At 43.7% G+C, this 14,251-nt stretch overlaps 1 protein-coding gene across 13 annotated transcripts in view; it reads left to right on the top strand.

Moving 5' to 3' along the window:
- LMO7 (LIM domain 7) overlaps positions 1-14,251 on the top strand; it is a 136,469-nt gene that overhangs the window by 54,588 nt on the left and 67,630 nt on the right. For 10 of the 13 annotated variants that reach the window (XM_044437733.1, XM_044437738.1, XM_044437736.1 and 7 more), the window contains exon 4: positions 6,834-6,940. The gene's annotated coding sequence lies outside the window, so the exon portion shown is untranslated. The other 3 variants (XM_044437745.1, XM_044437746.1, XM_044437743.1) reach the window with 3 other exon arrangements.

Raw genomic sequence — 14,251 nt, forward strand, 5'->3', positions numbered from 1 at the left:
ACGCCTCGTCAAAAAAGGTGCCAAAAGAGTAGTAAAGTCAGTTCTAGGCAGACCTCAGTAAGGAGATCATTTTACAGTTTGGGGGCTACCACAGAGAAGGCCTTCATTCTTGTGGCCACCAGCCAAACCTCCCTTGGAGAAGGCATTGCAAATATACCAATAAAAATAATTTCCAAGCCATGCTTTGGAATTTGCCCTTTAATAACGTCAAGCAGGCTTCTTTTTGGTTTTCCTTTTATTTTGCATTTTCCATTAATCAGTTAAGTGTTTTTTGTAAGTAAGTATTTCTTTGGGTATTGGAAAAATGCTTGAGCTCTTATCCAATATATAAAATTAATCTCGGCTTTTATTTTGTATTTTAAACACGGTGAAGCAGATTCCAGTTATTGTATGGGATTAGAATATTTTCCAGAAAACTCACTGGTTCAGGATGCATGTGACAAGTTTATGAACAGTTTACTAGGAAAAAAAAATGAGTTTGTCAATTTAAATAAGGCTGCTATTTCAGAACTCTTTGTAGGCTATTGCCCTAGGCCATTGGGAGTGTGGGAGAAGCACTCCAGCCCTTCCCCTTCTAGACCGTTCTGCTGTTTCATTACCTATCTGGAGGGGCAGAAAGTATCCCAAGACAGCTAATCTCAACCAGGGACTTCTCTGTGAAATATTATCGTGTAAGTGGTTGGAGTCCTCAGCTTGAGGGCAAGATGAGGGCTTCAATTAGTTCTCTCAAAACAAAACCTAGAACTCATTTTAAGACAGGATATTTAGTGCTGTTAAAACATGAGGTCTCAGCTGTTTCTTGTTGAAGGCTTCTTATTTGATGAATAAGAAGACAAGTCTCATTTCTGTTCTAATCCTGGAGGAGTAAGTCAACCTGGCTTGCATTACAGAGACTTGGATGGGTGAATCAGGGAGCATCTCTCTCTCTCTCTCTCTCTCTCTCTCTCTCTGCATGTGCACCTGTGTGCACTTTGCCTAGATGGGTTTCTGTTTGTCTGCATCACAGGTCTTGGGGACAGAGCTGTGGGGCTGTGGTGGCCTATTGCAATTACATCCAGAACAGTCCTTGTCCTTCCAGAGTGCCACGCTGGGATTCCCTGAAGGCATGGCCCGGGGCTACCATGACCTCTGGCCCGAACAATTTTTGCTTCCTCACATTCAGATGTCAAAACTTTGGCTTTGTTTTCTGCTCAGATGGAATTGAGGGTGACCCAGAGTTGGAGGAACTTTCACTTGGATCTGTTGTTATGGTCTGTTCACCCCTCTGGTGAGGTTGGGACTCTCTTTGCTGGAAGGCATATTAGCATGGTCTGCCTCAAGAGCCTGACTGATTTGAGTAAGGCTTTTCCTGGCAATACGTTGACAAGTCTACTGGCTGATCTAGCCAACCTCTGCAAGAGAGACTTGACTTACTTCTGAGTTTTCTCTTCAGTCCAGTGGAGCCCAACCTTGGTCAGCTCAGCCAAACCAAACAGTAAAAACAATAAAAACAACAGTAAAACACAATGAGTCTGACCAAATAGAGAGCCAGGGTGGTGTGGTGGTGAAGATCGTGGGACTGGGACTCAGGCGATCTGGGTTCTAGTCCCCACTCGGCCATGGAGCCAGCTGGGTGACTTTGGGCCAGTCACAGACTCTCAGCCCAACCTACCTCACAGGGTTGTTGTTGTGGGGATAAGATGGAGGAAGTGATGTAAGCTGCCTTGAGGCTTTTGTAGGAAAAAGGCAGGATATACATCGGAAAAAATACATAAGCTGAAACTCATTTTAGCAGCTCTTCTGGGGCAATAAAGTTGGTGAAGATACTGCATTTCCCCAGCACCATTGCACAAAGCAGATGTACCCAGCACTTGAAGCTGATTCCCTTTCCGTGGCAATCCCCTCTGGGGCTTCCCCGTACGGCTGCTTCAGTTGCATTTTAACGCTCCCTAAATATTGTTGTGGCTGTTAGTTACAGCTTGGTTATATTATACAGCTTATAGCATGTGCGTCTCTGATCATCTTAGGGATGAAAACCAGGATATCAATTATTTTAAATGAACACTGACATATTTCTGCCCTTGATCTTGGTTTGTTATATTTGTTTCGACCCCTACAATCCCATCCTGCCCTTGCCCAAGGATAAGAAGGTGTGAAGGATGGGTGTACAGTCAATTGTGAGAGGAAAATATTTGAAAGGCGTCATCTCTTTTCCTTCATTGTTCTTCCCTTGGCAGGCAAAAACCGCTTTATCTAAGAAGGCCTTTATTCTCTTGGCTTGTTTGCTGTTCTCACTATTTTTTTTTATAATTATTCATTTTTGAATTTTATTATTTGTAGTTTAATGAACTGTTGTTTACATCTGTTTTGTTTCTGCCTACCACCCGGAGTGCCATTTTTGATAGAAAGGCTGGACACAAATAAAATAACTCAGAAAGGAATATAAACATGACTGGCACAAAAACATCCAATGACAAAGTTGATTGGAACTGAGATAACTCTGAAAGAAACATTTTTGCTTTTTTAAGTGCCTTTTAATATAAAAAGAAACAATATGACCTGCCTAAGAAGGTTGGGTACCCTTTATTTGACACTCAGTGATGTAAATAGCAACTACTAAACGTTGGAATGGGTGTGTTTTAGCATATTGGTGCAATGACATTACACCATCTTAATTTATTAGAACCTACAAATAAAGCTCTTGGTCTGACCAGACTATTTTGACATAGTGTTCTTGGTGAAATCTTGGGAGTATTAAGGGAATTGTTAAAAATCTAGTGCGAATTAAGGGGGTCAAAATAAACACTGAATATTTATTTATTTATTATTTATTAAAACATTTTTATGCTGCCCCATTCGCTGAAGCCTCGGGGGGCCCCAAACTAATCCGTGTATGTTAAACTTTGGAAAAAGTGCATGTACAGTACAGCCGACTAAAAACTTTGTACTGGGTAGACTGTGTGTATCTGTCCATCTGTCCATGCTAATTATTAATAGTTACTAAACCTAATTTTAGTTTTGAGTGCAGTACATCCATTGGCATAGTACATCAGCTGGCACTGGAATCCTCTCGATAAAAGTGGAAGGAGGTCCAGCTTGTCAGTTAATTCTGTCCATGGACAGGTCCTCCACCTTAATCCAAATGTTCTCATTAGTCAGCCTCCCCCACCCATTCCGCAGTGCGGTTGTATGTTAAAGATGTGCCATAACTTGTATTTCTGCTGCTGATGAAAAGTGGCTGGCCCTTGGCTGAATAATGTGATGTCATTGCGTTGGGGCGTGCATAGCAAGCTTCAAATTTGTTACATAAGGAGAAAGATGACTCCCACCCCGAGAGGTTGCTTTCTTTCTTTGATTAAACAAACAGCCGAACTACTTGGAGGGTACTGGCCATATGGAATTGACAAGAATGCGGGATTTAGGCATCCAGTCCTAAATTGGATCTATGCAATCAGTGCATGGCTCTATAAAATGAAAACAAATAAGTGTTTCTATAATCTGATGATCTTTTTAATCTTTAAAATTGCATGAGTCTGTCGTGGAAAAAATCTGCCCCCTAAAAGAATCTTTATTTTTTTCCCTTCAGTCCTTTCTAGCCTTAAGAATGGCAAGAAAATGCAATTTTTGGCAACCACAGACCTATTCAAGCAGTATATGTAAGCTAAGTAATAGCCCTGGACAGTCTAAGAAAGCAATTCTAAGAATGCTTAAAAAGACTGAAATTTTGCATTGTGGCCACTGTGGAAATTCTGTAAGGTGTCGGACTCCATTCTGCCTGAACAGAATGGTGCGGAGCCGCTGTGGTGTAGTGGCTAAGCCCGCAGGGCCGCAGAACTGGGGCTCGGGAGGTCCAGGTTCGAGTCCCCGCTCAGCCACAGAGCTCACTGGGTGGCTTTGGGCCAGCGGCAGACTCTTAGCCCAGCCTACCTCACAGGGTTGTTGTTGTGGGGATAAGTGTGAGAGGAGGAGGAGAATTTTGTAAGCTGCCTTGAATGTCTTAAAAGGAAAAAAAAGGTGGAATACAAGTATAAAATAAATAAAAAATAAGCATGCATATGCTGGAGAAGACTCCCGAGAGTCCCCTGCACTGCAAAGAGATCAAACCAGTCAGTCTTAAAGGAAACCAACCCTGACTGCTCTTTGGAAGGCCAGATACTGAAGATGAAACTCAAATACTTTGACCATCTAGTGAGAAGGAAGGACTCACTGCAGGACTGTCTTAACGCATGGGCCTGATGGGCACTTGCCTGTGGGCCCCAAACTAATCCGTGTATGTTAACCTTTGGAAAATTGGAAAACTTCCAAAATTAACAGTAGTTGTAGTTGTCGTAGGGGCCCCAGCACACTGCTTTGCCCGGGGCCCATAATGCTGTTAAGATGGCCCTGACTCACTGGAGAAGAGCCTAATGCTGGGAACGATGGACAGCAAAAGGGGAAGGGGACGGCAGAGGATGGGGTGGCTGGATGAAGACACTGAAGCAGTTGGTGTGAGTTTGGGTGGATTCCAAGGGATGGTGGAGGACAGGAGAGCCTGGAGGAATGTTGCCCATGTGATTCTGATGGGTTGGGCACGACTTTGCGATAAAACGAAACAAAACAAAAGGATGCTTCGGATTGCTTCATTAAAAAAACCTATGTGGAAATGGGTATGCCATGGAGGAATGGTTTTAAGATTATAGAGTGGGAATAGATGTCATGAAGGATATGTGTTTTTGTATGCATTTGTGTGGTACAAGATAATAACCATCTATGCAATGGATTGATGTTACTGTTTTTAAAAAAGAGAACCAGTATTCAGTATTGTAAGCCAAGTGTGGTGTAGTGGTTAAGAGCGTGAGATTGGGACTCAGACGATCCGGGTTCTAGTCCCCGCTCAGCCATGGAGCCAACTGGGTGACTTTGGGCCAGTCAGAGACTCTCAGCCCAACCTACCTCACAGGGTTGTTGTTGTGGGGATAAGATGGAGGAGGAGGATATAAGCTGCCTTGAGCCCTTTGTAGGAAAAAGGCAGGATATAAATTGAAAAATAAATAAATAAACTATCTCCAGAACCATTGATCCACGTGTCAAATTAAGTTTATTTAATTTATATCACAACTTTCTGTTGAAAATGGCACAAGAACTGCTAGCAATAATAAAATGTAGGTTTAAATATTAATGCAAACATGGCACAAAAACAGATAACATAAAAGGACAAAAATATCTATAAAATAAATAGCATCCAACCTTTTAAACACAGCTTTGGAGCAACTAACAGCTTGCACATCCAGGCCTCCTCGAGTAAAACTGCCTTTTCCTGCTTGGAGGAGGACAAAAGAAGAGGCGTTGCGCACTGTTTCGGCAGGGAGTTCCGAAACGTGGGAGCACCCACCAAGACAGGCCAGTTTTGCATCCCCACTAGTTGTGCCTCTTGGCAAACTTGTTTGGGAGAACGTGGCCTTTCAGCTAGACTATTACCAAGCTGTATAAGTCACACGTGGCACTTTGAATCGATGCTGGAGACATACTGGCAGCCAATGGCACTGTTTCCGTGAAGGGGTTTCTGTCCCCTGCCACTTGTCTGTCCCGGCTCTTCTGTGCCAGCTGCCGTTTTGCATCGCTTTCCAAGGCAGCTCCGCCCGGAGTCCAGATGGTACAGCAGTCCGCACGGGAGGCATGCATCAGACGTCTCTAGGAACAGGTGTGGCTGGTACAGTCACCTCAGCTGTTCAAATGTGCCTCTGGCCACGGCCACAAGGCAGAATCGGGCCTGAACCCTGGAACGCACCCAAATGCAAGCCCAACTCTTTAAGAGAGTGTAGCCCTTCCAGAACTAGCCGAATCCGTGTTCCCTGATCTGCCTTTTGACCTTCCAGATTAACTTCTCTGGATGAAGGCTCAATTTATTTGCCTTCTTTTTCTTCTGCTGTCAAAAAATAGAAAGGAAAACCAGGTCTACTGCAGTCATGCACTTTATCATTAGTGGAGAGAAAGGAGTATAACATCAGGATTATTACAACTAAGTAGGATCCTGAATATCTGGTGTTACTAATAGCTTTTGTACATGATTATGTGCTACTTTTAGGATACTTAACTGCATGTGTTCATTACTACTGCCTTGTCATTCGACACAGCAATTTCAGTTTTCCAAATGCCCTTTGATGGAATGTAATGCTTACAAGCTGGACACCCTTTGGATAGGCATATCCTTTGAACAAAAAGTTCAGCTGCAAAATCTTTCCTGTCCTGTTGCCAGTACGTGGATTCACTCACTAGTTCAATAAGCAGTTTGCCCAGAGCAGGTGTAGTCAGCTAAACCGCACCTATGTTTCTTAGTTTACCCAATGAAAACTACAGGTTTGTCCTCTCCATTTGCTCTTGCCTTTCATTTGCATTCTCTGTCCCTCTGTAACACACACGTATATTAGCCTTCTCGGCAACCAAAGCCAGATTCCAGGTGCAGTGCTCTATGATCAATCTGTAATCATAGAAACCAAGTTCCTCCTCTTAATTCCTCCGTTGCCAACCATTTCTGGGTGGGTGAATGTCAGTAGCTGGAGTTATTTTTAAATGTGAGAGGTGAGGCTTGTCATGCAAAGTTAGAAAGAGGGCGTTTGTTTGCAGAGCTGACATCCAATGTAGATTGCTGCTTGCTGGCTGAGCGTTTTTGCTTTATACCTGGTAATCTTTAACTTGGTCTGTCAGTTACCGTGATCAGTATTCAGCCCAGCGATTCATATGAAATATTACTAGCATTTATGATCCAGGAGGCTGATCTTTTCTCTCTCTATAAAGGACTTTGAAACTTTGGCTTACCGATTTGCAGTTTCTTCCTTTTGCTTAACTAAGCAATCACTTTCCACTTCTCTTCACAGGATAATATCAATGTGTTTTTGAAAGCTTGTGAAAATCTTGGATTAAAAGAAGCTCAGCTTTTTCATCCTGGTGACCTTCAGGATTTATCTAATCGAGTTACTGTCAAGTAAGTGTGCAGTATTATGTAAGTTAAATTGAGGATATAATGTTTGGTGTTACTACTCATATATATATATATATATATATATATATATATATGTATGTATGTATGTATGTATGTATATATATATAGGGAGAGGGAGAGGGAGAGGGAGAGGGAGAGAGTAGTTTATATATTATCATATTGATGCGTATTTTTTAAATGTAAAAGCCTGTAAAAAGTAGCTGAGATTAGTTGATTTAATTTGTGCAGGTTTTACCTGAAGCATCCATCCTTGGTGATTTTCCTTTTATTTAGGTATATGCTGACATTCGAAATGTACTAAATTGCTTTACTAATTAATGGCTACATTGCTTAAAGATGCAGAATGGAAGGTTCCACAGTTTTTAGACGCAAAAGCAAAAATGGAAACCATCCCTTTAAACCTGTAATTACTAAGAGGGTATTCTCGGGTGGGGTGGGGTGGGGTGGGGTGGAGGGGTGCTCCATGCATCCACCTTCTGGTGTACCAGTTGGTGAACTGGTAATCTGGGGAACTGGATCCAGAGGGTCCACTCAGTCCCCTCTGGTCATATGGCGAGTGTCGTTCCAGGTGTGTCGTGAAAGGTGTTTCACAGAGGCTGTGCTTGGTGCTGGTGGCATGGCTGTATTCCAAAGTAGCTGGAGGGAAGTCCGGTGTATTGGTAAGGCCTGTGAGCTTGAACCATCCCCTCTGTGGTCTAGCTTTTGACCAAGCTGTTCCTGTATGAGATGCCCACGGAGAAGCAACTTCTGCCCAGCCCCAGGGGCCTATCTGTGAAATGGGCACTGTGATTGTGATCTACTCCAGTGTTACTGTGAGGGTATTGCAAGCTGTGCCGTGAGGTACTTGAGGGAATTTGTGGTACTGTATCTGTTGTGTTGGCTAATGATAGATGTGTTTACTAATGGTTCTAATAACTAAGAATAAGGTGGTTATTCCTGAGGGCAATTTTTCTCTTGCCATGCAGAATGTGGCTGAGAGATCTTCCATGCACTCTTGATGTATGTGAGACGCAGTCCTGGAATGCATAAATACAACAGCTCTCTGTGGGATTCCAGCTGTATCTATCCCAATGGAGTCACCTGGAGCACTAAGGGCTTATTTTAGGGTTGTTCTTCCTCTTGATGGGTTGTCCTGTCATCTGAACACAGCGGAGTGACTCCATCACAGGTTGCTGGGAAAGCTACAGAGCAACTTCACTGCAAAAGTGAACTTACTGTGGTCTCACCGCAACTGCCTTACTAATTGTCACTCTTTATTTTTTGGTTTATGTTTCCGTGCCACCAAAATGTGTGACTGGCAGCAGAAGAGGATCATGATGATTTTGCTGGGCTTTTGCAGAATTGCACGCTGCACTGTCTGATCGGTTGAAGCCCTGCCTGGTCAGCTTCTGCAACTGCCCCACTGCCAGAGGGAGTGGGGAAATAGAGTAGGTGGCAGGTAGATGAAGCAAGGCTGCCTTTGGCTAGATGCTTGCCAGCATCCGATTGCTAAGCTGGCAATTGTTCGGGTACAGGGGGAAAAAGAGCAGCGGCACCTTTCTTGAATGCATCCTGCTGTAGTCACTATGGTTCCCTGACAGTTCTTTAAAAAGGAAACCTACAGAATTATGCTAACACTGAATGACTGGGAAGTACGTGAGCAGAAATTGGCTGCGATTTCAGGACTGGGGGAAAATGCAAGGGATGTGCTGCTCAGGCTGACAACCCGTCATGGCCTGAACCATCCCTGGATTGTCAGGATGGTTTGTTACCCCCAAATAGCCCCCCTCCCTGCAGGAGCTTGTTTGGGTTGGGATGACAAGCCATGATGCCATGACTAGTTACCCTAAACAGATTGTATACTGTGCAAACATGCTCTGAAAAGAGATTTCCTCGTGAGTGTGAAAGTGAGGTCCCATGGGTTCAAAGTATAATTGCTGTTATTTTAGACTGGTGCACTAGAAAATGGAGATATGTTGGTTCTTGCAGATTTATTTATTGCTTTTTATAAGCTCGGCACTGCCAGAGTACAATATATAAAGGAGGGGTTGTGAGTTTCAGTGACGAGGACAAAGTCCTCAATACGCTGCCAAGAATTTTGTCATTAACAAGGGTTACTAAGGTAAATATGGCATACAGGAAATGTTTCCGTGGGCTATTAAGCTTTGGCAGAGTTGAGTACAGTTGCTACCTGTCTCACAACAGGTTGTGAAAAAGGAGGTTGGGCTGTTATCAGCAGGACAAAAATGTCAGGATTCGACGCCGCTTTTACCCTTGGCATTCCAGTTTGCTCAAGAAGGGCAACGTGTGCGTAGCCACAGCTGCCAAGAATGCTGGTTGCCGCCTGGTAAACGGTGTTGTGAAAGCAGCCTTGCTAAACCCGCAGAAAAAGCTTTACACCAATCAGGCCTAGAACTGCGGATAACCATGTCGTGAGTGGGCAAGTCCTGCCTCTAGGTAACTGAGCGAAAGCCCAGCTCAGGAGAGAGGCAGGAGAGGGAGGGGGCCGCTCACAGGCCAGCTTCCCACACAGCAGCCTTGGGGAGGCTCCGCTCTTCCCGGAAGAAACTCAGGACTGGATGGGCACGTCCGTCCAGAGAGAACCCTTCTGGTGGGCTCCGGAGGGACTCTCTGACGTGCTGCCGCAGGTGGGACTCTCTCTCTTAAATACAGTTCTGTTTAACTATGTCCTCCTTTGCCCTGCCCCGCCAGAGAAAAGGATAACAAGAGCGTGAAGGTCTCCAGCTCTCCTGCAAATTTTGTAGAAGCGATGACTGAGTATTCAGCCTGAGAGGGAGAGAGAGCAAGCTGGATGAGTTCTGGCATCCCACTGGCTGGCTGGCCAAGTCAGTGGTGTGTGTGTGTGTGTGTGTGTGTGTGTGTGTGTGTGTGTGAGAGAGAGAGAGAGAGAGAGAGAGAGAGAGAGAGAGAACAGGTTATGCTTACATGGGTGCTACCTGTGGGACAGGATTTGCTTTTCCTCCTTCCAAAGCTTTGAGCCTTGGAGGGCGAGAGGAGCCACTTCTGTTCATGCTCTTCTACAGAAGCTGTGTGCCACTAATGGCAAGTGACCGTCCTGCCCTGTCTTGTCCTGGACCCTTGAGGGTGAAGGTTAATGGGATCTGATGAGTGGATGGCAAATGGACCAAGGGGCATGACTGACTCTCCCCTGATCATCTGCAAGACTGACTTGGGCGCGCAACTGGTCGTCCTTCAGACACGTTGGCTCACAGGTCCCATCATCTCTAACCCCAAGCCGTGTTGCCTAGTATTGACAGGAGTTGTAGGCAACGCATCTTCCTGCCACAGGGTATCCAACCCCTGCTTTCTAGAGTGTGAGGAATTGTGCCTCGACAAGAAATCCCATGCCGCCCCGGATTTTGTATCTCAGCTTGTCATGAATCCTGTGGCAAGAAGTGGCACTGGCAGTAAAGAAAATCAATGCAAAGAAAGCCAGTGCCGTGTGGAGCATAAGAATGCTGAACTGGGACTCCAGATCCTGAGTTCTAGTTTCCACTCAGCTCATGAAATCACTCAGTGACTGGGCCACTCACTCCCCTTTGGCATGACCTACTTCAAAGCTTGTTGCTATAAGGATAAAATGGAGAGTAGGAGAACCACCCTATCTTCCTTGTAAAAGGAACAAAGGCAGAATATTCCTACCTTATATAGGTAGTTGAAAATACTGAGTTAACATAATAAACATTTATCATTTGCACTTTGTCTGCCCTGGTCCAGTTCAAGTTAGTCTGCACACAGGTAAGAAAATTTCCCAGCTGCACTGCAGGCCATATAAGGATATTTATCATGCTGTGGCAATATAGCAGTAATTCAGAAAGTTTACAATGGTTATTTTCTTTCTGGAATGACTTAAGCTGCGTTGGAATGATTAGAAGTTGGCATGAGCTCATCTTCAGCTGCAGTCACTAGGTTTTGAAATAAAGTGGGATCTGATGGCTCAAGAAAGTTGTGCAAGGTATCCTTGCGGCTTCTAGCATGACTGCAGGCAAAAATAGCAATAAAGCTATATGGCAGTTGGTTTCACTGGTGGTGAAGTCGATGCTGAAACTGGCTGAACCTAAGAATTCCTGTGTTATTGCCTTGATAACTCTTGGAACAGGGAAATGGAAGTCCTTGTGATGTGGCTTCAGCTCAGATCCACAAGGAATTGGAAGCTTTTTGATTGTTTCTTTGTTGTTAGTTTAAGCAGATTTAGAACTACCGTATGTGAAGCCACATAGTTGCTAGCAAACACATGTTCACCCCACCCCGTGCCTTTGTTAGTGCTGGGACGCCTACAATATTATGCTCACTTTATCACATGGTCATTGTATTCTAAGGTTTATTTTTCATGTCCTCCCTTCTCCCATATTATAGGGCTGAGCCTCGCATTGGTTTGTGGCATGCATGATGGCGTCAGTCAAAAGAAATAATGGGCACGTTGGTTTCTTATGCAACATCTTGTGCATTGGGAAACCCCATTTAATTAACCGGAGGTGTGGCAATGTCTGCTTTAATAAGACCAGCGTTAGGGAATTTAACAATGATTTTGCCTCTTTTATGGGGATCCTTGCATTAATAAAATGCTCCATTGTGAACCTGAAAGCACCTGACCTTATGCCAACCTCCGAGTCTGTGACAGGATGTGTGTTTGTCTTAGGATGGTGGTTATGCAAATCATTTTCATGCTTGTAGGAAAACCGATGAAGTAATTGTGCCATGGGCACCGTGTTCTGTTTTTCTGTTGACCACGTATATCTGCTGTACTTTTTAAAAAGCTCATACTGGATATTTCACATTTAAGCAAATGTAACAGTACTGGAGTTGAATACTAACAATGAATATTCCCAGAGAGGAAGAGAAGCTGTTGCACATGTGGTTTTAACTAGTTTTTACAAACGTGTGTAAACTATCAATAATTTTATTTATCCCCAAATCATTTGTATCACAGTTCTCTGCTTTGAAAATTCCTTCCTTTAACAGTAAACCTCAATATAAAAGGGCAGGTCTCTAACTATATCTTAGAAGGGCAGGCAAGTAGCTAATTTATATCTCCTATCCCCACAGAGAAGTTTGAGAACTCCTAATTACTGGCAATTCCAGTGCTGAGATTGCAGCTATATAAACACTGAAATTCAACACCGATTCCTCTAATCAGCTGAGAGAATTATACTCAAAATCTAGGCAGACAATGTTTGCGCACAGTTTGCTTGGATAAATGCTCTGTACAAACAGGGAGGCCGAGGATGAATCCGTGTGCATGTAGGAAGTAAGTGTGTCCTGAGGTCATACGACTGAGACTATTATAGGGTGCAATGTGAAACTTCTGCTAAAAATACTTGCAGTGGCTTTGGTAGAACTGAACAGTATGCTTCAGCCTCTTAATTCTTCCCATGAAGCGCTGTTGAAATTTCAGAACTCCTTTATGTCTTCTGTAATTAGAGCGCTTGTAAATATTGAAACTTTTGATTTGGAAATGCTAGTATTGACATACTTTTGCGGAGGAATCTTAATATGTAGAAAGCTTTTACAGCACAAAAAGTGCGTACGGGCTCTCTCAGTGAAAATATAAATCTCGTGTCCTGTTCCTAGGTATGTTTACTCAGAAGTAAAGCTTACTGAACATATTGCAGTTTTAGCTATAGCTGGACACAGGATTGCAACCTGGTCATTCAGCTCTGCATATGTGTGATTGTGCAGTGCAGAATCTTATCTGGGGCATGCCCCCGTCTCCTTGAACCAGTGTGTCCACATGGTTGGCCATTCTGTCATATAAGGCACTTGCTTGATAACGGGGTGCATGCTTTATGTCAGGGGTGGCTAGACATGCTCAACAGAAGAGCCACATATGGTGAATGTCAGATGTTTGAGAGCTGCAAGCAGGCGCCCATGGGCGTCTAGGGCAGCGGGCAGGTAGGCGCAAGCTGCCCAAAAATCCTCAGAGGGCCACGTGCAGCTCCTGAGTCTTGGTTTGGCCACCCCAGTTCTGTGTCTTTCCTTCAGTTGCTTATTCCTGTATTTTATACCAGGGAAACTCAAAGTTATTGAAGAATGACATCAGTCTGTCAATTTGTCGCTTTTACTCATTGAGAACTCCTAAGTGATCATTTCACCAGCTTTTGTGAGCCACCCTAATTTTATCTCACTCTGCAGCCATTAGTGTGGGAATTAAGTAAATTTGAACCCAGTGAGTGAATGGGTTTAGAAAGAAGCCATTATCCTTTTATTTAAATCACCAGTTGTTAGCCCATTACTGTTGGCAAAACAGTTCCTCTGAGCTTATTCACGTATGTTCATAGTCACTTAAAGTTCTTTTTAGCTTCAAATTCTGGTTTAAATGCTTCCATTAAACAGGAGTGGGAAATGTGGCCCTCCAGATGTTTTGGACTACAACACACATAATCCCTCACCAGGTTGTGCAGGTAAGGGCTGATGAGAGTTGAAGGTCCAAATATCTCGAAGGCTCACTCTGCTGTGCAGACTTCAAGACTAATCCGCCTTCAGTCAATTGCTAGTAAGGGTTGCTGGTAAGCGTGTTATTTAATGTACCAGGGGCTGTGACTATACAACAACCTGGACAAAAAATATGCTCCTACTTGAAACTTAGTAGACATCTTATCTATGGATGTCAGTGGAGTCAGATGTGACTTGGCTGCTATAGCAGTACTCTCAGCAATATCATGTCCCTTTGGAATTGATAATGGTCTATTTTAGCTGAACCTTAAACAATATCGCTTTAAAATTTCTTTGTCATAAAGGAGGGAAGAATTCCTTTCTGGACTGGATTTAGATGCCCCAAACACAAGAAACCCGGAGAGAGCGGAGGGGCGGGGGGGGGGGATATAATTGAGAAGGGCCAAATATAATTGAGAAAGGCCAAATATAATTAAGAGTTAACTCATTAATTTTAGGGGGTGGTGAAGTCACTCTCTTTTCACTTGAGACCAGGAATATCAAGGTGTTAACTTGTGGCACAGAATGTGGCGATTCCTCTAATTAGCTATTCGGTTAAAAGTATGACTGGTGATTGGTCAAGGCCAGGCTGAACCCTTTTTCCTGGTAAACTGATCATCGCAAGGCAGATAATATCTTTCTTAGAGAAACATGTAGCTCAAAGCAATTCATTCCAAGAAGGCTTCACTATCTGCTGTTTGTGCAAATTGAACCAGACCCAAAGAGAGAGGTGTAAGGGAAGAAAGTTCAAGGGCGCACAGCAGCGGTTTGACACAAAAGCACCATATTTTAATAGCCTCTCTTAAGACATTGCTAAAACATTATATGCAGTAGTAACTCTGGGCATCATCTTCAGCAGGA

This window comes from Varanus komodoensis, unplaced genomic scaffold, assembly GCF_004798865.1.
Source record: "Varanus komodoensis strain SLA01 unplaced genomic scaffold, ASM479886v1 scaffold31, whole genome shotgun sequence".
NCBI lineage: Eukaryota > Metazoa > Chordata > Lepidosauria > Squamata > Varanidae > Varanus > Varanus komodoensis.